The sequence below is a fragment of the Cinclus cinclus genome, chromosome 4 (genome assembly GCF_963662255.1).
Source record: "Cinclus cinclus chromosome 4, bCinCin1.1, whole genome shotgun sequence".
NCBI classification, from domain to species: Eukaryota; Metazoa; Chordata; class Aves; order Passeriformes; family Cinclidae; genus Cinclus; species Cinclus cinclus.
In genome coordinates, this window is record NC_085049.1 from 68,249,020 (window position 1) to 68,272,030 (window position 23,011).

The 23,011-nt window shown below is 44.9% G+C and overlaps 1 long non-coding RNA gene across 4 annotated transcripts in view; it reads left to right on the forward strand.

Annotated features, from left to right (window-relative positions):
* The first annotated feature begins 5,825 nt into the window (after window positions 1–5,825).
* Window positions 5,826–23,011, forward strand: part of LOC134043742 (uncharacterized) — a 111,851-nt gene continuing 94,665 nt past the window's right edge. For all 4 annotated transcript variants that reach the window (XR_009933183.1, XR_009933184.1, XR_009933185.1 and 1 more), the window contains exon 1: window positions 5,826–5,991. This is a non-coding gene — a long non-coding RNA (uncharacterized LOC134043742). The remainder of the gene's footprint in view (window positions 5,992–23,011) is intronic.

The following is a 23,011-nucleotide window of genomic DNA, read 5'->3' on the forward strand; positions in this document are numbered from 1 at the left end:
TATATTGCTCACTCTTTTGTTGTTCTGCTTTGTAAGCTCTTCAAGGCAGAGGTTATCTCCTTGGGCGTGACTACCGGTGGCTAGGAGAACAAGGCCCCTGGTCTCAGTTGGTGTCTAACAGCTAAACCAGAAACAATAACTTGCTCACTGATGGAGAGGCCAGCTCCAATTTTATAGATTATTCATTAGAGGATAATGAATCTTAATTTATATGCAAAAACCTTCCTTCCAGAAGAGGTCCATAAGAAGGATCATAACTAATGTCTTAATTTCAAAGACTACCAGCATCAGATCCCTGCTGTATTTCCAGGAGTCCGTTCGAACCGTGTGGTATTGCTGGAGCACATGCCATTCGCTGCAGGAACAAATGTGGGACATAAGGGAGGTGACACACAATACATACTTTGTGCATCCAATTTATGCAGATGAAGTCCTGGCTTTTTTTAGCCTGGAGTTTGTCACGCTGGAGCTGTTGCATCAAACTAATTGCAATGGAGATGAGTGCGTATGGGACGTGCAGCATCAGCGTGTCTCCCCTCCAGTGGCTGCTCCCAGCGAGGTACAGCTGGTGGAGAAAGGACACATAAATGAACCCTTTGCTCTCAGGTGAGAATGGATCTGATCCTGCCTGCATTCCTGACCTGACCAGCATTCCCCGAGGTGGAGATGCAGGGCTCAAGTTCTCCCATCTCCATTAGGCAGCTGGGAGGGCTCCAGCCAAAGTAGAGACCCAGCACTATCCAAGAGGAGACATCCCAGGCTTGGCTCTTCTCAAACATAAACCAATTCTGAGCCTCAGCTACAGCCAGGCTATGCTAGAAAGGAGGATGGGAGAGTGGGGTTGTCAGACGCAGTAGCCTGAAGTCTGTGGTTGAGGCTGCTCTTCAACTGATGTTGGCATTGCAGAGGAAAAGTATCCACGTCTGGAAGAGGTGTGGGTGGAGGATCTTGGCCTTTAGCTTTAGTGCCCAGGGCAACAAGGCACCAGACTGACAGCTGTGCTGGCTCTAGGAACAGCCTGACCTGCTCCTCTGCCATGGTTTGTTTTGGGACTGACACAAAAGCTAAATCATTCTCCCAAACAATGTACAGCCATTCCCAGGTATTAACTTTTCTCAGCTCATTCCCTGAGTTAGCCCAGTTCCTTTGGTTCTCCATATCCCTTGCCAGCCAGAGAAAACTATACTAGGCAGGACAGAGCAGCGCTGTGGCTCAGTCACTACACAGAGATTAACTGCCTGCCACCAGTGGGTTGGTGGCTTGAAGGTGGATGCTAACCCAGAGGCGTTAGGGCTGAGTTCTGCTTCAATTCCTGATCTGAGTCTCTCCCTCCTGCCCGTGTGCACCTTGCATGAATATAACTGAGCTTGAAGTATCTGCTTCCTCCCAAATTCATCTGGAATTCATTAATGGGTTCAGAAGCTTTTGGGAGAGGGGGATGGACACGTACCTGCACAGAAAAGCAGTGCAGCAGAACCTTTATTTCCTTAGGGAGGCAGCCTAAAGAAATATTAGCATTTATTCTCATCTGTTGCTGAGCTTACGACCCACACAAATAACAGGGAATAGCGACTGAGCAGCCGGCTGCAGAATGGGAACAGGGAAAATGACTCAGCAAGCTTGGCACCAATCTGGAGAAAATGCAGGTAACATTATAACCTTGCTCGAGCATCAATCTCATCTGTGACGTGACGTAGAAACAGCAGCCAGTGTAGATATTTGGATTTGACGGAAACATTCCTTCTGACAAATGATTTAGCTCTGCTCTTGCAAGTAGCTATATCCAGCAGCAGCAGAGCAGGTGAGAAGCTGCCTTCATATATGCCAGCAAAGGAGAGAAAAAGTTTAATGAAAACCTCTCACTGCTTTGTAAATACACTTTTTTTTCTTCTGCTATCAGTTGACAAATAGCTGCTGCATTATAGTTTCATGCTTTGTTAGTATCATTTTTCCCCAAGAACAGTATTTCCTGCTACATCACCTTAGAAACTCGATCAACAAACACTCTGCTCTACACATAAACAAAGCTTTATTTTACCATATTTTTGACAGCAGCCAGCATTTTAGAAAACAGAACATTTTGGGTTCTCTGGGCTATTTGCCTCAATTTCACAATTTGATTTTGGTTTTGAGGGTCTGTCAGCATTGTTTATACCAGGATCTGTTGGAGTAGTGATGTTTTTGTGTGAGTGGCAAGGAAAATACATTGCTGCAAATTGCTCTCTGGAATCAGACTTTCTTCTCTCAAGAATCTAAATGAAACTGCACTTTCTAACACGTGGGAACTAAAGAGTGAAATTAATTAGAAAGAGAAGTGAAACAAGAAAATTCAGTGTCAACAACAGAAATTAATCAGAAAGAAGCAAAGACAACTCTGACTGTTAAGCAGGACCATCTTCAAAACTCAAGCCCTAATAAAATTCAGGAGTGTTATCTCCAATAGAGCACCTGAAGAACTCATCAGGGCTCTTTTGCCATTTCCTTGTGTAATAAAATCAGATCTTGTCCTGACCCCATGACAAGGTCTTTCGTTTTAACTGTGGAAAATCAAGATCAGAGCCTTATAAAGTTTTCTTACGTGGTTTCATTAAATGAGCATTTCCCTGGTAGCTGCTGTGAAAAAAAATAATCCAACAGCAAACAGTGGATTTTATCTGGCAGTTTTTTAAAACCTGCACAGGAGCCCCAGCTACTGAGCCTCCTGTGATCTGCCACCACACCAAGATAGAGTCCATCAGTTAGGGATTAATTTAAAGGCAGATATTAAAGCCTATCACATGATGAAGGATTTCCCTGTATGTGGACTTCAATGGGGTGCTTTAAATCCTGTGTGTGCGCATGGATATGCACGTGTATGTGCATGCCAGTGTTTATTCATGGGCAGACATAGCCTCAGGCTTCTTCAGGCCTTTCCAAGGAACATAAATTTGGGAGGGGGGACAGAGAGACGAGAAGAGTCATCTTTTAACCTCACATTTTTGAAAGTAAGTTTTTGAAAGAGACAGGCTGAGGGGGAGAAAGCAAAGAATTTATAACTAACAATATTTTTAAGAGACAGAATCTCTGCTCATTTTCAGTGCAAGATCTTGCAATAATTTAAAGCAAATTTGGGAAATAGCCCCCTTTTGACAGAAATGCTTCATTTTCCTTTTCTGCTGGGCTGTAACCTAAAGCAACTTGGCTCGAGAAAATGAAATAAAGCTGAGCGACGATGCACTGTCACTGCTTCCGCCGCCACTCTGCCTCCTGCAAATCTCCCAAAATTGTGCACAGCTCTCCAGGTCAGAGGCTAGTAAAGAAGGCAGAGGTGCCTTCTCCTTCCAGACTCAATCCTGTGCCAGACAAACTTACCTGGGGCTTTGTAAAACGGCTGGGGTTTGCAGCAAGCAGTTCTGCCCGAGGTGCCGCTTCCAAGGGTTGGTGTGGAGAGGAAACTCTTCCCATGACACAGCAGAACAGCAACAGCAGCAGCAGCAGAGAAAAACAGATCGGTTCTGGCAGTACTCCTAGAAGACTACTTCAAATCCCAGCTCCAGCCTCTTCCTCCTTTAAGGATGATCTGAAGAAAGGAATATGGAATAAAAAGAGGCTTAGTGAGACAGGTAAACAAGGCCCGGAGATATGGGAAGCAAGGTAAATTGCAGTTAAGCTCCACAGCAGTGAGCCTGCCTGAATAATTGGCAGAAAAGAGCCCAGAGAGGAAATTCACAGAAAATTAGATGGGAAGGAAGGATAAACAGTGTGTAGGATGGAAGGAGGGAAGACTGAGAAGAGGTAAGGAAAGGAGGATAAACTGCTCCTCACTTTGTTAACTCTTTTCAGCTAACATCATTAGTAATTTTTACAAAACTCAAAAAAAATTAAAAAAAATAGTAGAGATATCTGAAATACTCATCTGTTAGATATACAGCTCATTGCACAGGCAACTGGAAATGAGTGGGGCAGAGAACAGGTATTTCAAGTCCAAAGTACAAATGGGAGAGTTGAGGGAGTTGATCCACCATCACTGCAGGATTTGGCCTGTGCCAGGTGGCTGGCGGCTCTGGTCCCCTCCCATGGCTAACAGCACCAACCAGCAGTTAGAAAAAGTAGTTTATATGACTCTCTTCAAGAAAACGTGGTGGGACACTGAAGAAATTAAATCCCCAACTTAATATTTACTGCATCTGTGGGTCATGTTATTTTTTTTAATCTGCTGAGGGGCTGCTGGAAGCTGAAAAGAAGGAGTGAATGCTGGATTGCGTTTCCTCCTTCAGTTTTTAACAACAAATCTATCTCCCCTTCTCAGACTAGCCCCTAAATCCTTGCACTTGATTACCAACACTGACGCGATGCCACCAGTTTGAGAGCAAATTTGGGGGCCTCCTGTAGGAACTTTCCAGCGGGAAAACCCAAAGAGCGCCCTGCGTGTTGTCAGCCCGGCGGTGGGACCGTGGAGCGGGTGGGCTTCAGCTCCCTCATCCCAAATCCTGGGGGCTGGTGGAGAGCAGGGAATAAAACCCACTTCAGCACCGCAGGCGGAACAGCAGCCGGAGGAGCGCGGCGCTGCCGCCGGCCGGCCCCGCAACCCGGCGGCTGCGGCCGGGCAGCGGAATACGCGGGGAACCAGGGGCTGCCCGAACTACGGGGAATTCTCGGCATCTTCCCTTTGCCTTTCCGAGAGGGCTGGCTGCCTGCTGGTAGCGTTGCAGTGGCCAGCGCACATCCCTAGGAGCTGCTCCTTCCAGCAGCTCGGCACAGAGCCGGCTGTCGGGAGCCGGCGGTGCGATGGGTCGGGACGGTGAAATCGCTTCGCTACCGGCTGGCGGAGTTAAACGCGGCGGTAGCGACCACCGCATCGACCCCGCACGGGCACAACCGCTTACATCTGCTCCTCCTCAGTCCGAGACAAACAAGCCTTTTTTTTTTTCCAGCCCTATTTTTTTTTTCCATTTGGTTCTTTTGGATTTTTTTTTTCCTGCCGCTTCCAGTACCCGAAACCCGCCGCGGCCGCAAACGAGCACCGGATCCCGCAGCCTGCAGGAGTGGGGTCCATCCTTCCGCACGTTGTCTGCCCGGCCGGTTATTCCTCGGTTATTCCTTTCTGTGAAAAGAGAAGGGGAAAAAGAAAAAAACAACCTAAAACCCAAACGCCAAACCAATCTCTAATAAATAATAATAGAAGCAAGCGCAGCAACTTGCTTTAAGTAGAAGACGGTCGGACTAGGGAGCGCAGCCCCCCGAGGAGGGAGGGGAGGTAGCGGATGGAGGGCAGGCGGGCACCGGCGGGGCTCGTAGCCCCCGGGGGGTACCGGCGGGTCCGGCGGCGGCGGACGTGAAAGTCCCCTTTAAGTTTCCATAGAGAGGCCTCCGGGTGTCACATGATGGACATGATATAACGAAACAACATCGTGGGGAGGGACGGAGGGAAGCAGTGGGGGAGCCTGGGGAGGCGGCGGCGCCCCCCGACCCGCCCGCCCCGGCTGCACCTGTCTCGGCGCGCCGGGAGCGCGGTGTCCGCCCCGCTGATGGGGCTGCGGGCGGCACCTTTCCCCGGGGAGGAGGAGAAGGAGGAGGAGAAGCCGGCGAGCCGGTGGCGGAGGTAAGTTACCGGCGGGACCGGGGCGGGGGGCGCGGGGTGCGGGCGCTCTGTGTGTGCGGAGGGGATGCGGGGTGTGTGTGCGGGGTGTCCGCGGTGTACCCGCGGACCGCCGGTCGTGTGCGCGCCCTCCCGCCCTCCATGTCCGCATTCCAGCTCATGTTGCGCAGATAAAATTCAAACTTGAGGTAAACACAAGCGGCGGGGGGGGCCGGGGGGGGAGGGGGGGGCGGACGGGGAACCGGAGTGGAGGGAGGCTCGCTCCATCCCCGTTCCATCCCGGCTCCTGCCGCCCCCTCCCCGCCGCTCCCCCCGCTCCGCACCCGCGGAGCCTCCGCGCACCTGGGGGAGTGCCGGCATCGCAATGCTTCCCCCGAGGAGGGAGAACTGAGCGTCCCTTTCCCGCACCCCCGGTAGGACACGGCGGGCCAGGGGCGGGGTGGGGGGGCTGATGCGGCGCGGCAGGTGCCCGGGGCGCTGTCGCGACATGGCGGGGGGGGGGTGTGTGTGCTTCCCGACATGGGGGAAGCAACCAAGTGACAGCGCGGAGTGGTCGGGGTGGGGGGGGGAGAAAGAAAGGGGCTGCGCCCCGTTGTTTTCCACGGTGTTGCGTGGCTATCCCGAATAAAGCGGGAATAATAGCGGTACCCCCCCCCCCCCCTCGCTTTTCTCTAAACGCATTTCCAAGTGCGTATGGAGAAAACAAGATGCGGGGCGGGCCGGGGGAGGCGGGGAGGGCCGCACTGCCGGCCAGTGACACAGGCGGTGCCGCCGCGGGGATATTTAAGCGATTCCCCGCGAGGCAACGATGGAGGTGGCCGAGGACGCCCCACAGGTGGGTGCGAGAGAGAAGAGGGGCCGAAGCGTGTGGGGAGCGCCAGAGCGGTCCCGCGGACTCGCGGCGGGAGGCGCTGCCGGGGCTGAGAGTAAAGCGGGGTGCGGGGACAAGATCTGGCAGTCGCGGGTTGCTGAGTGGCGCAGCTCTGGGTGGCGCGAGCGGTGCGGGGGTGACGACGGTGCCGCCATGGCGGGTGTGAGGGAGCGGCGCCCTCAGGGGGGTCCCGGCGGCTCCGCCGAGGGCGGGAAAAGCGCGCGCGGCCCCCGCCTGGCGCCTCCTCAACACTGCACCAAGGCGGCGGGGCGGGAGGAGGGGGCGCGAGGGGGGGGGGGGGGAGGTGGCGGCCACGCCCACCGCGCCCCCCCGCCGGCCAATCGCTGGGGCGGTGCGGCCGGGACACGCCCCCCGCGGCGCGCGCCGCCCCCTCCGGGCCAATCGCAGCGCAGCTCGACCCGCCCCCCCCTTCGCCCCCCTCTCCCACCCGCCTGTTTGTTACGGTTGGGGCCACGTGCCGGCGCTTCGGGCAGGTCACGTGGCACCCGGGCGTCCGATGGGGACCGTGGGGGTCTGGAGCTTTCTTGTCCTTGAGGGTCTGGAGCTTTCTTGTCCTTGGGGGTCCGATGGGATCTGGAGCTCTCCTGTCTGAGGGGCGGTCTGATGGGGACCTGGAGACATCCCGCCTGTGGGATCTGACAGGGTGACACTGGGGGGCTTGGAGCCCTCCTGTCCAGGTGGGACTCTGACTGGGAACAGGGGGATCTGCAGCTGTCCTGTCTATGGGGTCTGACAGGGAACAGAACTGGCTGCCAGCTTGGGAGGAGCCTGAAGCCCCCCTGCCCAGAGGAGTCTGACAGGGCCTGGCTCTGGTCTGAATCCCCCCTGGTCAGGGAACGTGGCCAGGACCCTCTTGCCACTGCTCCCAGGCCCTTGCTCACCATGAGCGTCCATTTGGCCCTGGCCCCATTAAACCTTCTCTGAAGGGCCTGTCCCTGGCTATTGTTCCTATCATGGCCGAGCTGTGACAGTGTGTCCGTGGCTAGCTCTGGCCTCTGGAGAGGGAGGTGTTTCTCTCCCGAGGAGAGCTGTTTGTGCCCAATGATATTTTTTTTCTATTTTTTTTTTCTATTTCTTTCTCCTCCCTCTGTGCTCTCCTGCGTAAGCCACAGCAGCAGCTCGGTGTCTGCCCAGCCCAGCAGTGTTACGGCACGGCTCTTATGTAGGTGAAGCTGGGGAATGCTGTGAGGATCATGTGGAGCTCTCAGTCTCCTGAGCCTGGAGCTTTGAGCCTATTTATAGGGTTGGGCAGTGTTCCGTGTGAAGGACTTGTTCCACATTCGAATCCGTGGCAAAACGAGGCATCTTAAATGATGGTGCTTCGTTTTGGGTGTTTGTTCCTGGGAATAGGGTTTTACAAAACCCTCTGGAACACGAGTTGTTATTAGGTTATGGGGAGAAAGGCGAGTCAGTTTGGAGTTAAGGAACGTGATGCCATTCTAATGCAACTTCTCAGGTGGCAGAGCAAACAGTAAGAGGATACTTGGTTCTAGATCAGCAGCTTTTGGCTTTGCAGGCAGTGGACAACTCAGACAGGGTCAGTGGGAAGCCACGGAGGAAAGGACATCGTGTTTTCTTTAGGCTTGTGCTCATTATACTGTTTAGTGCACTGCTAGAGATTTTGTGGCCAACGAGCTGAAAACAAAATATGGAAATCCACTATTCTACATCCCTGAGATGTTCTGGTTTAGAAAAAGTGGAGGAATGTGTGTTTTGTTGTGTATGTTTCTGTTGTACAGCTTAAAAATGTAAAATACAGTGTAGTTTTAAGAGTTACATAACCTTTAGTAAAGTGGTGAGTGTCAAATAGTCTTCAAGAGTTAAGTAACAGCAGATCAACAGGACTGGGTCGGGAAGAGAGGGTTTTATAATGGTGAGGACTGTACACAGATATATAAAACTGCTTTAGTGTTGCACTAGAAACGAGTCTTTGCTTAGGAGGAGGAGGAGGATTTTAGTACCCTATAAATACGGGACATGAGAAGGAGGATGAAAAGATGAGGTTTGCAATTTTATGCTGGTCTAGTCCGGTAAACCGATCAGGAATAGTTCATGATACTTCACATTCTTCAGCTTCTCTTCCATCTTTAATTTTTCAGTAGAATTTTTTGCAATCTGAAATGTTGAGAACTTTCAGATATTGGCCGCTGTGGGTAAGGAAGGAAACCTGACCTTAAAATAACGAGAAATTACAGAAAAGAGTGAGGGGAACTGGGGTGGTGACACATGTCCTGACAGAGAGCTGGTGTTTTGTGTTGGTTACTGGAGTAATTCGACACGGGGTTACCTACAGAAAGATGTTTATTCAGCCCTGCTGGCATAGCTGTGTTATCTTTGTATTTTTGGGGAGGGAAGGTGGGGGTGAAAGAGCCCTGCCTTAATAGAGGAAATTGCTGGGGAGCAGGTGATGTGCTGGAGATGTGAGGATACCAGGAGGTACACAGCATGCCAGCACCTCTAAATTCAGAGTGTACGTGGAAATGCTGGCGTGGAATTGATGCACCAGGAAATTGCTTTCTCTATTTTTGTTGGTGAGATGCAGTTAACGTAAAATGAGCCCTTTGGATCCTCTATCCCATTTCTCTTTAATATAACTAAGATAATTTATCTTCTCAGACAGAGAGAAGGGGGGAAAAAAAAGCCCCGTACTTTTGTTTTGTAACTTGTTTCACCTTCTCTTCATTTGCTGTCAGCTCATGACAAGGCACAATGTGTGCTGCACACTGTGCTCCACTGAACTGTTTTGGTGACAACATACATGAGAAAAAAGGGCTATGAAAAATAGGTATTATGCCAGTGCTCTCTACTTTTTGTATAAACAATCCCCATTTTTCTCTAAAGTACTCAAAAAGTGTCATTTTAGGGTCTTAAGCCTTGTCAATTTTGGTGGCAGAAAGGTCACTATTTCAGTTTTCCTAAGTATTCAAAATGCAGCTGAAAAGGAAATATTTAAATTAATGTTTGTATTGGTTTTGCAGTAGGAAGTAGTAAAACCTTTCTTCAGTTTTAATAAAAAGGGAAATGGTGAACTTCCTTTAAGAATGTTTTTACACTGTATTAGATGGCTATATTGTTAAAATTAAGAGGATTTCTTTAACCCAAGCTAGATTTTAATTGCTGTAATCATGTGTTTACTGTATTTCTTTTGTATTTATAAATTAAAACACAGAATTGTGTTTTTTGTCCTCGTGTATAGCATGGCTGGCTGTATTTCATACCATATTTGCACTGTGTTTTTCCATAAACATCTTGCTTCTGGAATTATTGGTAGCACCGGAATATGAGCTTGAAAATACTGTCACATAAAGGGATAAAGTACTTGCGTACAGGAATGCTGAAATTCAGAGTTTTTTTTAAAAAAGCAACCTCTCCCTAGCAGTTCTTTCGAGTCAGTTTGATAATTTTGGGTCCCGGCTTGTGGTTTTCTAAATGGCTGGAGATGGAATTAATGGGGCTTCAACTCTTTGTCGTGAATTTCAGCATTAACAATATTTTTCTTTCGGCTTTGGATTTCATGAAAATGCAGTGAAAAATCCCCCGTGATTTTCCAGTCCCTCAGGATGCTGCGCCTCAGCCAGCAGACGTAGCATTGTCGTCTAACAGCGAGGCTGGAAATAGGAGTTGTTTGTGCTGAGATTTAGCCTTACCAAGGTCAGAGATTTCATCCCTCCGTAGATTTCTGATCTGGGAATTTAACACTGTCAGTGGGTCCTGATTTAGGAATTTCCATGAACTTCTTCGAGCTCCTGAAGGAATTTAAATGTCCCCGTGTTGTGCTTCTTCCCAAACGTAAGTTTGGAAATGCCTGAAATAGTGATGTCTCTGTGGCAGAAATATTTATGATGGTAATAAAGTAGTCAAGCTGAAAATGCAAGTTTCTTACATAAAACTGATGTAATTGGCAGTACAAAAAAGGGCGATAATTGTAATAATATTCCTGTTTTAAATCATTTTGGCCAATATGGGCATTGAAGTTTCCTTTTGACAGTAGTTTATGACTTGTGGGAAGTAATTTGGATGAGGAGAGATGGTCCTACTCTGTCTCACAGTGAGCTGAATTTCAGTGTACTGTTACCTGAGAATTAGTTTTTCATAATTATGAAGTATTAGTGAGCCCATGGTAAATGTTTTTGTTTGTTTTTTTTTTCAATTCTTTTTTCAATTCAATTTTATGATAGAAGTTTCTTACTAAAATATAAGCAAAGGAAATTGAGAAACAAATGATTTAGAGGGCATTTAAAACAGCACTTGCAAGCCCTGGTTTTACAAACAGTTCTCTGAATGTGTCCTGTGTAAGGAGCAGGTCCTATTGGGGAACGTAAATTGTGCAATTCCGTAGAAAATCAGCAGAGTTGGTAAATTCTGAAGCAGTTATCCTGTTTTTCCTGTCCTGTATTTCAAATCCATGTTCTCTTGCAGCCAAGCCCGTGGTGTGCTTATATGTTGCAGAGTGCTGAACAGTAGTCTCATCTAAACAAAAACCTGCACAGTCAGCCTGCCAGAAATAGTGACATGTTATTATTTATTTTCATTTGTATTTATGTTTCATTTGTGTCACCTTGCCGATTATCAGAAGCAGCAATAAGTTGTCGGGGAGGGGGAGGAAGGTGAGGTGAGTAAGATGTGGAGAGGGAAACCTGGTAAGCATAATTTTCTGCTTTTACAAAATTTAGCTATTTCTGCTCCAGTTTACCTGTGAGCTAAACTACTGTACCAATTTCAGTGCAGAGCCTGAAGTAATCCTTGTTTTTTTGGAATGATTATTAGCTTGGGCTGAAGTCATCCACAGAACTTCTCCTGGTACAGGTGGAGCAAGTTTGGAAAATGTACCTTGGATCTGGGCTAATTCTTTTTTCATCTGTATTGTCATGGGTTATATTTTTTGGTAGCTTTCAGATTTTAAGAAAAGCAAGATGATTTTTGTGTTCATTTAATAGCACTGTGTGTGGAATGCCCCTAAAATGCGCTGCTTCAAACAACACCTGCATTTACGCTCAGCTCGCTGAATTTTCGCACAGCTGTAGTAGCTTCTCCAGGAGCTTCTGCAAAAATAGAGTTGTAAAATGACGGTGGGTACTGGCCTTGAATAAATTCCAGCGTGCTGAGGAAACAAGGGAGAATCAAACTGAGGTTCAGAAAGAAAACAAGCATTTGCCTGGGTTTTATCCTGATGATTATTTACATCGGGGAGGTGTTTACCGGTGATCCGGTGCTGGCGAGACGTGTCTGAAGCAGGAGGGATCCTTGTGTTTGGATTATTGGAACTTGGGAGATTTCTTGCTACGCAGCAGCTCATGTGAGCAGCTGTCAGGTCTCCTGGGAGGGAGACCAAGCCTCCAGCCACCGTGTTTGCTTCCAGCAGGAGGAGGAAAAGGACATTCCTGGCTATTATCTGGATGTGTTTTGTAAACCGAAAAGCGCTGCTAATGCTCCCGAGAAGGGTGTAGTTGCTGTATCATTCTGCAGTGCCGTTCTCCACCCCTTTTGTGTGTGGGGTTTTTTTTGTTTTTGTTTCTTTTTTGTTTTTTTTTTGTTTTTTTTTTTTTTTTTGTTTTTTTTTTTTTTTTATTTTAGCATAACTTCAGTGTTCCTCTGGGTATCGATGGATCATCTGTAGCTCTTCGGAGATCTTTACATCTTAATTTCTCTGGCTTCGTGGCAATGCTCCAGGACCCCGGAGCAATGGGAATTACGTTTATCCCATTGACAGAGGGCAGGATTCCAAATGTGGGAAGCAGCAGGTATATATTTTCTGGCTCTGTAAAACGAAAGGACACGAAGCACGGCTGGGAGGAGAAGCCTCGGCAGAGCGGCGGCGTTCGAGCCCCGCAGCGTGCGGGGCTGCGAGGCAGATGGTCGGCGGCGTCTCGCTTCCATGGAATAATCCTCTCCTTCCCAGGCGATTTTTCCAGCGTTGCCCTCTGCCGGAGGAGACCCGCAGCGCCAGGGATTGCTGTGTGGGCTTCCCTGGATGCAGTCCCTGGCACTTGTTCGGCAGCTCCAGTTCCAAGAGCCCACCTTCCTCCTGGAGCTGCAGCAGCGGCTCCCGTTCCAGCCAGAGCATCTGGTTCCTGCTCATCCCTGTCCATGGGCACCTGTTCAGGGAAACCGGTGGTTGTTTGGGTAGTCTGAACGCCAGGCAGCGTTATGGGATCAGCTGCTTCTCCAAAGGTTAATGTTCAGAGCCACAACTAATTCTGGCAAGGGGTTGTGCACCTTTCCCATAAAACAACTTCAGTCTTTGGATTGTTTGCCCTGTCTGGTTTTGGTAATCCAGATGCTTTTAAAACAATATTGATCTAAAAATCAGTATTTTGCATGTAAATACACCTAAATTTGGTTTAAATTTGTTTGGTGTTGTCACAATATGAAACAGTAAGGTTGGAGCAATTAAATGTACAAAATTTCACAAACACTGACTGTATCTGCTGTTCTGATCAGTCTGTGCTGTAGCACTACTATGTTGTGGGTTTTCTTTTTTTTGTTTAGTTTTTGTTATTTGTCTTTTTTGTGGTTTTGTATTTTTTTCTGTTCTTGGATTTTTTGTTTTATTTGGATTATTATTTTATTAATAATAATAAGATTATTATTGGGTCTTTTGGGGTGGTGAAATTTTATTTTCCTTTTTATTTTTGTGACTTAGGAAAATACTTTTTTTTGGTTTTCAAAAAACTGCAGGTTTCATGTATTGCTGGTTCTGATGTTAAAAGGAGTTAAGCAGGGCAGAGCTCAGCTGTTCTGTTTCGGTGCGAGTTGAGTGGGGACCTCTGTTCTCCCAGGCCTTGTTAATGGAAGTGTTGACATTCATGGGGAAGTCCTTGCTGAATCTTGGAGAGAAAAAAGGTCAGAGATGGTGACTGTGGAGAAGTAACCAGGAACTGTGAGCTGAAATGCTATTTATTGAATAAAACGAATTCCTCAAAAGCAGTGTTACTTCAGTAGTGAATGAGTCACATCTATAAGCAGCAATAATTTGTACTGGAGACCAAAATTGTGTAACACAGTGGGGGGAAAATGCTGGTAGGGACGTTTGATAGGTTAACCCAGGCCTCCAGCATTGTGATGGGAGAGCAGCATCTGTCAGAGCACTCTTTCAGTTATGGAAGCATGGAAAATAGGTCCTCATTGTGCAGCCTGGATGGCAGGATCCAGCCCTCCACTACTGCAAGCAGATGTGCAGTATGATTCCTGCAGCAGATTTCAGCCTCTGAATTGGAACTCTCATTGCTCTGTTTTTCAGCTTTTTTGTGCCCTTCCCCCTTTCCAGGATATATTGGATCCAATAACCTTGGTCCTTTAAAGGCCACTGGTTTCAAAAACAAGCCCTTGTAGCCTTTTACTGTGAAGCGAATTTTGTGTTCCTGTGGGTAAAGTTGCTTTGAGAAGGTTTACAGAAGATTATTCTCCTGGTTGCCTGGATCAGGTAAATACTATAAACATAATTTGTCATGTCTAATGGTCTCCTGGTCAAGTTGTAGGATATATCTGGTTGTATTTATCTGTTTTGTTGATGTTCTCTTCTGCAGTTACAGAGTACTCCTATATCATGAATAGGTTTAATTCTGTTCCAGATGCTGTTGGCTGATAAAGTGCTAATGGGTCTTCTGGCAGTTTCTTTTGAGTTCAGTTCCCATGAAAAAATTGTATTTACCCGAAGTAAAGGCTGCCTTGGAGCACAGGTTTGTGATGTGTGTGCAATTCCTGGCAGACAAGGATTGCAGCTTATTTTTTCAAATTCTGCTACTTTAGAAAAATCTCCCTGACTAGATGAAAACTGTAAGTCAGCTCTGAGACTTTCAAATGCAGTCTTCTTGGTAGCTGTGTCAACATTAATTATTGTATAGCTCTAATGTTAGGTATGAAGTGACACCTCTTCTGGCCTGCAACATTTCTCCTGGGCAAACTATGCTTGGCTTATTTAGTTTTCATATTTGACATATAAATCTTTGCAAAGATTTTAAACAGTGTTGTTCAGCTGTTCATTGTTCTTTCTGGTAACACGGACAGATATGCATCATGTTTTTGAAAGAGGTTGCAGTGACTCTCCCAGTTCACGACTTTTCCCTTGAAATGTTCCTTTATGGCTGTGCTGCAGTCAGTGCCCATCCTAGGTGTTGTTTTCAGGCTGCTGCTGCCTTACAGGAAACAAAAATGAGGTGACTAAGCCTGTCCTTCCCCTGTGAGTGGCATTCATGATTTGTCTGTTTTCTTCAGTTGTTTTTTTATTTTTCCTGCAGCAAAAGGAGACTTTGCCTCATTCCTGACTGCCGGGTTATCTCTGTGGTTTGTTGATTCTGGATATGCAAAGAAAGAATCTGCAAGAGCAGAAGTTCCAGCAGGGAAGGACAGCAGGAGGGAGGTTCTCTGTTCATCCAGTTGCAGTCAGACTCCTAAGGGCCAGCTTTCCATCCTGATGTGTGTTTTGTTCCCTTCTACCCGTCACTGCCACCAGGTATCCAAAGCACAGGGATGGGCAAGCCCATCCTAAGCTTTCAGCACTGCTTAAGGCAGTGTTCCCATGGATTGCAGCAGTGTGGTTCATAGCTTAGAGGTTTCTGGAGTTAGGAATGGGATTGTGGAGTCACAGAATGCTTTTGGTCAGAAGGGACCTTAAAGATCACCCAGTTCCATGCCCTGCCGTGGGCAGGGACACCTTCCACTATCCCAGGCTGCTCCAAGCCCCGTCCAGCCTGGCCTTGGACACTTCCAGGGATCCAGAGGCAGCCACAGCTTCTCTGGGCAACCTGTGCCAGGGCCTCTCCACTCTCATAGGGAAGAATTTCTTCCTATAAAATAATCACTCCAGTTTTTTTTCTCTAAACCAGGGCCTGTAAGTAAGGGACTTCCCATCCTGTGGTTGTAAGGTATATTTTCCTGGCATTTACAGTGTTTGTGCCAGATGGATGAAGGTTTTCAGGATACTTGATTTTAAGAATGATTTTGTAGCAGCCTATCTTGCAGAACTGACTTCAGAATAAATTTCCCTGCTAGCATTTAGTTCAAAATGGATGAAGATCATAAATACATGTTTTTCCTGCTAATCTTAGTCAACTGATCCCTCTACTTCTACATTCTTTGTCTCTCAAGGGTTCTGTTAAATAATATTTATATTAATAGTATCATCTACTGATGAATCCCTCCTGTGGTTTCTAAGAGCATATTTAAGTATTACATTATGTTAACCAGCTTCACTTGTAGCTTTGAATTCAAGCTGTTTGTATTTGTAGTTCTGCTGCTATTTCCCATCTCCTGTGAGTGCTGTAAGTAGGATTTGGACCTGTAGAGAAGGAGGCCTGAGCAGCAGGGGCTGGGATTCCCCAGCCCTGCAGGGAAAGGGGATGTCCAGAGGTGCATCCACAGACAGCTTTGCTCCTGGGGAATTTGGTGTATGTGGTTTTGTGTCACCAGCACTGAGGGCACAGCAGAGGAGGGAGGGAAGGAAGGAATTTTGTGTGAGAACCTATGATGTCTGTGAGCATCAGTTTTGAAAGTGTAGAAGCACAGAAGCCCCAGATGGGTAAGATTCAAAAATCGGAGACTGTGAAGAAGAGACAAGTGGCTAACAGGGAGACCAGAGTAAAATCATAAAATCCTTCAGATTGGAAAAGACCTTTATGACTGAGTCCAGCCATTAACCCAGCGCTGCCAAGTCCACAGCTTAATATACAAAGTCAAACAGAACTGTTTCCTCTCTACACAAAAATCAGATCGGAGGAGTTCATTGAACTTCTCTTTATTACATATGCTTATTACTAATTCATGTTCCTAGTACATATTACTAGGCATTTTTTTGCTAACTTTTGAGGTCTATCAGTTGCCTTTTATAAACTCTGTATTACATTATTATATAATTGTAATATTATATTACCTATCTGTTGGTGGGGAGATAACTGTATATCCATCTGGGAAGGTGTCATCCTGTGCTCAGCTCCAAGACAAGGCAGCAGTTCTGAGGCTCCCACCTTTGTTGTCTCCTCTTCCTACATGTTGGAGTTCTACTGGGTTCTTCCATTATCCTTCCAACTGGCTGTGCTTCCTGTTGATGTGCTTGATATAATGCATGGATCTTAAATTTAGATTTAATGCAAAGATATGTCTTTGTGTTATCATTAGATTAATGTGTTGGCCCAGGATAATGGTGGCTTTTGAAGAGCTTATCTTCAAATGTTTAAAAATCTGTTCTTGTGTTTTACCATAAACTGATGTGGTCCAGCAGTCATCTGGCTCACATACTGGAAATATTTTGTTTCTCTTTTAACATGACTCATTACCATGCATTTGTAACTATGGTTATTTTCTCTTAAAGGATTTGTTCTGCCCTTTAATTATCATGTTTTGGGGCATTCAGGTTTGACTTACTACCAACATAGAAATTCCTCCAGAGACTGCTAGTTTCCAAATAAATGTTTTAGGCTGCTTGCCCATAAAATTAGCAGTCCTCTCATTACTTCTCTGTTAAATTAGAGCTTCAGTGAGGTTATGTTGCCCTAGTGCATGTGTGAATCTTACAACTTATTTAAAGTGTCAAAAGTGTTGCTTTTGGTGTGTTTGGGGGAGCTCAGCTGCTGGAGGTGCTCTCACTTGCTCAGTAGCAGTGGTGTGTGTTTGTACTGAAGAAATAAAAAGTGAACTATTGTGACAGATGTTATTACTGATCATTTGGACTTGAAAAAACACGAAGAAACATTGTCCATGTATTCCTGTTCTCACTAAGGTATTCCATTAATAGCAAGTGACCATTTTGCTTTCTCCTTGCTTTATTACCTATGTTCTGGTTTCTCTAAGACCCTTTCATTTTTATAGTCAGAGAATTAGATTATCTGTTTTTGTTCGCTTTCTGAAGGATGATCTTGCAGTTCCTGTTCATTTTTTTATTGCTGAAGGGATTATTTTAGATAGCAGAACTTTTGATTGGGTCAGTTTTGTTCATTATTTCTTCAGTATTGGGTAATTTTCTTTCCTTACCTTGGTTTCCTGTGTAAGATAGTTCATGCTGATGGTGTTTGTGATATTCCTGTGGAATTAATGGTAACTGCTAGTAAGAATATTGAACTGAAAATGGTTTCCTAGGATTCTAAGTCTTGTCACTTGATATAGGGAGCCTGTTGTTGTATAAATGCTGTATAATTTGTACTTTAAAATAATCAAACTCCATCTTAAGGACAGTTTTGTTTTTTTTTTTACTTCCACTATTTGAATTAGAAGAAATACTCCAATTTTCAGATCATCCAGCATATTGAAAGTCTTCAAATTGCCAGCCTAACATTTTGAAGAACCATTTGGTGTTCAATTTTTAATGATAATTGCAGAGTTTGCCTTGCGCCTCTTTGCTGGTATTTTTTATTCTAATGCTTTTATCACCAGGAGTTCTATCAGTTAGTACCTCTTCAGTCAGGTAAGCAAACAAAGCTTCTAGTCTATGTTCAGTATTGAATTTTCCATTCTCCCAACTGCCCCAAACTGTGCCTGCTCTGCGTTCTTGGCTCAGCTCAGAGCTGGCGTTGCACCTTGGTTCGCCTGCAGCCAGCACAGTTAAACCAGCATGGGACACAGTGTCCCTGAGGATCTCGGTATTCCTCCAAGAACGTCTGTGGTGAGTTCAGCTTGCTGTGCTGGGCTCTGACGTGCAGTTGGAATCGTTCATCAAAGCACAAACATGATTTAAGGAGCTATTCTTAATCGTGTTGCTGTTGTTTGCTGCAGCTGAGGCTGCACGGAATGAGCGCTCGGCTCGCCCTCCATTTCCTGCCTCTCAAACCTCCTGGTCCTGCCTTTCATTTTGGAGCTGGGGCTCCTGTGTTGTTTCCCATTGTGGAGGCTGCAGGTGCTGCTTCTCCTCTCTGCCCTCAGTTGATTTCTGCAATGAATGCTTGAACACAAACCACAGATGGAGCAGAGGATGGCAGAGCAGGAGCTTGTCCAGGCAGGGATTCGTTGGTTCTGGGAGGCGGCAAGAACCAGCAACCACTGTCCTGTGGCTGCTGACACTGATCTTGGCTGAGAAATCAAAGTTCCAGGTCTAAGGCTATGGCTGGTGGTCAGACAAGGGCCTTTTTATTATTATTATTATTTTTAAATTTATTTATTTTTTTTTTTAACTTGAAGTGAAATGGGCCAGGTCAATCTACCAAGCACAGAACTCAGAGTCGCAAGGCAGGGCTTAACCATCTGCTGCCATTCCTGCTACCTAAAACCACCTTTCTTTCCATGCTCCAGTGTGAATCCAGTTCCCTTAAGCAGGGCATGCACAGTAATTAGGTGAATTTTTCCAGGCAGCCATAAATTGGGGTCATGGTTGCTTTATTTAGCAGGTGTGTCACTCTGATGACCCACAGTCATGTAGTAATGGGCTAGGATTTTTCCCCCTTCATAGTTTCTAAATTCAGGAGCTGTTCACCTGGTGACAATATGTATTTTACCCAGGTGTATGACTGCACGTCTGCTACTGTTGAAATTCATCCCATTTACATTATTTTTCTATTTTTAAAGTTCTTCGTGTATGTTTTCCTTTCCTAACTCAGTTTTATCAAAAGCCATAAATAAAATCCAGGATTACTAGTGTGGGGGAAAAAAAAACCCAAAACTTATCCAACCTGGCATATTTATAATTCTCAGCATCTACATGAATCCAGCAACTGAGACCACAACTAGTTGCATGTGAAGAACTTAGTGCAGCCCATGTGTTGAAAAAGCTTGGATTTTTGTATGTCCTCTTTTAGCAAGATTTAAAGCATGTCCCAGGATATATGGGTGGATTTAAAAAGCAGATGGTGAGGTCCAGTTCCTCTTGGAGGTGTTGTAGCTCTCTTGGAAATACTCTGCTTAGTGAGGTAAGCCAGACAAGAGATCCTGCAGATTTGAGAATGGGGAAATGTGGGATGTTTTTCCAATCAGTGATATAAGAGCTCATAAGAGAATGTTAAGAGAATGTATTTTGGTGTTATTTGGGTAGCAATAATGAAGGCTTCAAATTCAAATACTTGGCTAAGTTCATTAAAGAAGAAACAACATAAGAATTGGAGAAAGGGTTAAAGCTGTTTTAAAAGATGAGAAAATAAAATAGTACCTGAAAGCCACTCTAACACATGTCAGACAATGATAAATAAGTATCAAAGTCTTCAGTCAGTTCAAGTCGGAAATAGAATGGGGAAGCACAGTTCTTATTGCAGGTGCTGGCATTTAACAGTTGGCTCTATGCTTTGTGAGGATGAGGAAAGGCAGGGTAATTAATGGACATAATGGTTTAGAAGGTGGGTAAGAGGTAGGGACGGGCATTTCGGAAGGGAAGGAAAAGGGTGGGTTGGTAGAAAATAAAAGGATTTTTGGTGGTTGGTGTGGCTGTGAGGGGTCACATCATCTGCCTGTTGGGACTTGGCACAATGGAGTCAATCTTAAAAATGTAAGAAAATCATTGAAAGGTTGTGATACTACAGAGATTTCATGGTGTTTCCCTGCTTGGATATGGCACAAGTGTTGCATTGATCTGTGTTTTTAGACCTGTAAAAAGCCAGTTCCTTTGATCTGCAGTTTTCATAATTGGGAAGCGTTGAGTGAATAGTGAACATGCTGAAAGGAAGTGGCAGTGAGAAAATACTGCTCTTTTTCATGTTGTAATTGTGTGGTGTTTACATGAAGCTGTGAGGTCACCGGCTTCCGGTACGAGCCGCTTCTTGAAAACCTTCTACATGGTACATCTAAAAATGTACTTCTTAGAAAAATTCAGCTGATTTTTGTTTTTCCTTCTCGTGCTGCTTCCTGACCACCTGACTTTCGTTTCTACTCCAGAGCTTGTATAGCAGTGCAGGATAGTGATCCCTTGGAATGGAGGGTGATGCTGCTGATGTACTGGAGGAGGTACCACAGAGAAATTGGGTTCACAAAACCCAAGGCACGCAGTGGGAGCATGGAAACAGCTTAAACACATAGTCTGACATGTAGAAAGTATTGATAGTCTCTAGCTTTAGCAAACTGAGTCATGCATTGACAAGTGATGCAGTCAGGTTTGAAAGAACGAGGTAAAACCAGCATCAGCAGAATTGCTTCATGTTCCTCTTTTCCTTTTGAGTTTCAAGTGTGTAAAAAGCAATTAGTTTCTTGCAAAATGTGTTGAAGTTAATTTTTTTTTTCTTTTAATGCAAAGTTCTCATGCTGTTGGTGGCTTCTAAACTTGAATGTTTGGGAACCCTGAAATCATTAGGCTTGGAAAAGACCTCAAAGATCATGAAACCCAGCCATTCCCTCAGCACTGGCAAAAAACACCTTCCCACATGCCACATCTTCATGTCCTTTAAATCCCTGCATGGATGGCCACTCTAATACTATTCTAGGCAGCCTGTTCTAATCCTTAACAACCATTTCGGTGAAGAATTTTTCTGTAATATCCAACCTAAACCTCCCCTGGTGCAACTTGCAGCAGTTTCTTCTTGTCCTGCTTCTTGTTGCTCTGGAGATGGAAGTAGCCATCAAATTTCTGTAAGACGTGAAGGATTTGGCAATAATAAAAAGATCCCAAGCATATATATGTGTGTGTGATAGAGGAAACAGGCAGCCAAGCTTTATTACTCATCACACAAAACACAGTTTTGGATTGTATGACATTTATAATATGAAAGATGATTCTAACCGAAATGCGTTCTCTGAAGTGGAATATGGTCCTCATAGAACAATATAGATTAAATAAAATGTAGCAGTTCACCATGTGTGGGAACCAGGAAAGATGAAAAGCATGTCTGACGGGAAAATTAGAATGCTAAAGTAGTTTTAATGGAGCTATATCTGTTTTTAAAAGTTTTTTAACCTAATAAATGAACTGAAATAAGTCAAAAGTGTATGTATTTTTTAAAAATAACAGTATAGTCCTAAAATGCCTAAATGACATATCTGAGTTGAATATTTTTTCTTCATATTAATTAGCTAAAATACTACTTGAGGCTAATACCTAACCTACCAGAGTAAAGACTAGCTAGAACACCTTTAAAGGAGTTTTTTGATTTATGAATGATATAAGTGTTGCAGTATATGAAAATACAGGCATTCTGCTGTGAAAATGAGTGTTTGAAAATCGTGTCAGTTTGAAGGTTGAAGATAAATGTGAATTTTTCACTCATTCATTTCTAATCAGGTTATTTTGTTTGATGACTCTGCACAATACACTGAAACTTGCCATACTTGACAGAAGTAATGGGAAATTCTTAAATACAAATAGTTCTTAAATTTAGAAACACTTTTAACAATACTGTGGTTTTAGCTACTCATCATGCTGTTTTATAACAGCTATAAACTCTGTTACCAGAAAGACATGCTGCTTCTCAACCTAAAGTTGGCAACATTCCTGTGAATTTCCATGGTAATTTTATTGGTAATTAGCTTTTGTCAATAGCTTGTCTGTCATAACCCTTACATATCTCAAACCTCTTCTGCCTGTATAGCAGTGAGGTTCCTAAAATTCAACTCCGTGGCTTTTGTCACCCTTGTAGGAAGAACCAGGGGTTTAAACTCCCTCATTGTGCCCATGTTCACTGTTCTGTTGATTGTACATTTTTTTCCTCTCATTGTCTGGGTTTTAGAATTGTAGCTGTGGCACCAACATCCTTATCTTCTGGTGTGTATTTTCTTTTATCCTGGGTCTTGGGGATGATGCTGTGTGGTTGTAAGAATTGCAGGTTATCCCAAAAACTTGTACTGGCTTGAGGTCCAGGTGAATTCAGACTTCCAGTTCAGACTGGTAGAACCCTTGATGATTTTTTTGTATTTCTCTGTAGGTTGGTATTATTCATCTGAAGTAATCTGGGAATATCTCTTTAATTTTTTTGTCAGTTCTCAGGTGAGTGCATGGTCACCTGACAGGTGGAAAAAACCTCAGATAAAGTTGTTTTTTGTTTAAAGTTGTTTTTTGGAAGAAACACAATAACCTGCAATAGAAAAGGGTTCAGATAAAGTCACTTAAAGCCTTTCTCCTGCAGAGCTGTAGTCCAACTGTGTTGTAGAAATGAAATTTAAGTTCATGAATCTTCAGTAATGATCACATTGGAAGAGCACTCGTATTTATTCACATTTTAAAATAAGTTTTGTCTTTGGGTGAAACTGGCACATACCCTTAGCTGAAAAATGTGTTGGAGTCAGTTAGTTTTCTATGTTACTTATAAACCTAAACCTCAGACTACTTTGCACTTCGAGTGTTCTTCTGAAACATTAAATTGTTTCATTGGTTTCACATCTGCTGTGCAATAGCTAACTAGTTATCTTTGCATCTTGGTGTTATCCCCAGTGAACACCTAGGGCAGACTTCGTGGGGGCTTTATTTGGGTAAGTAACAGTGAGCAGTATGTGGCTTGACAGCTGGAATTCCCCAAAATCAAAGGGAAATGAAGGAAATGGAAGAGTTAAAGTGAGGGCAGCAGCGTTTCAGTGCAGTTTCAGATAGTTATCACTAGGAGGACACACAGACCGTGATATTAAGGAGCTAATTGTTTACCCTTTCCTATTAAATGGTTTGGTACTGGAAAATTTTGTCTTGAATGGGTGCCATATAGTAATGTGTT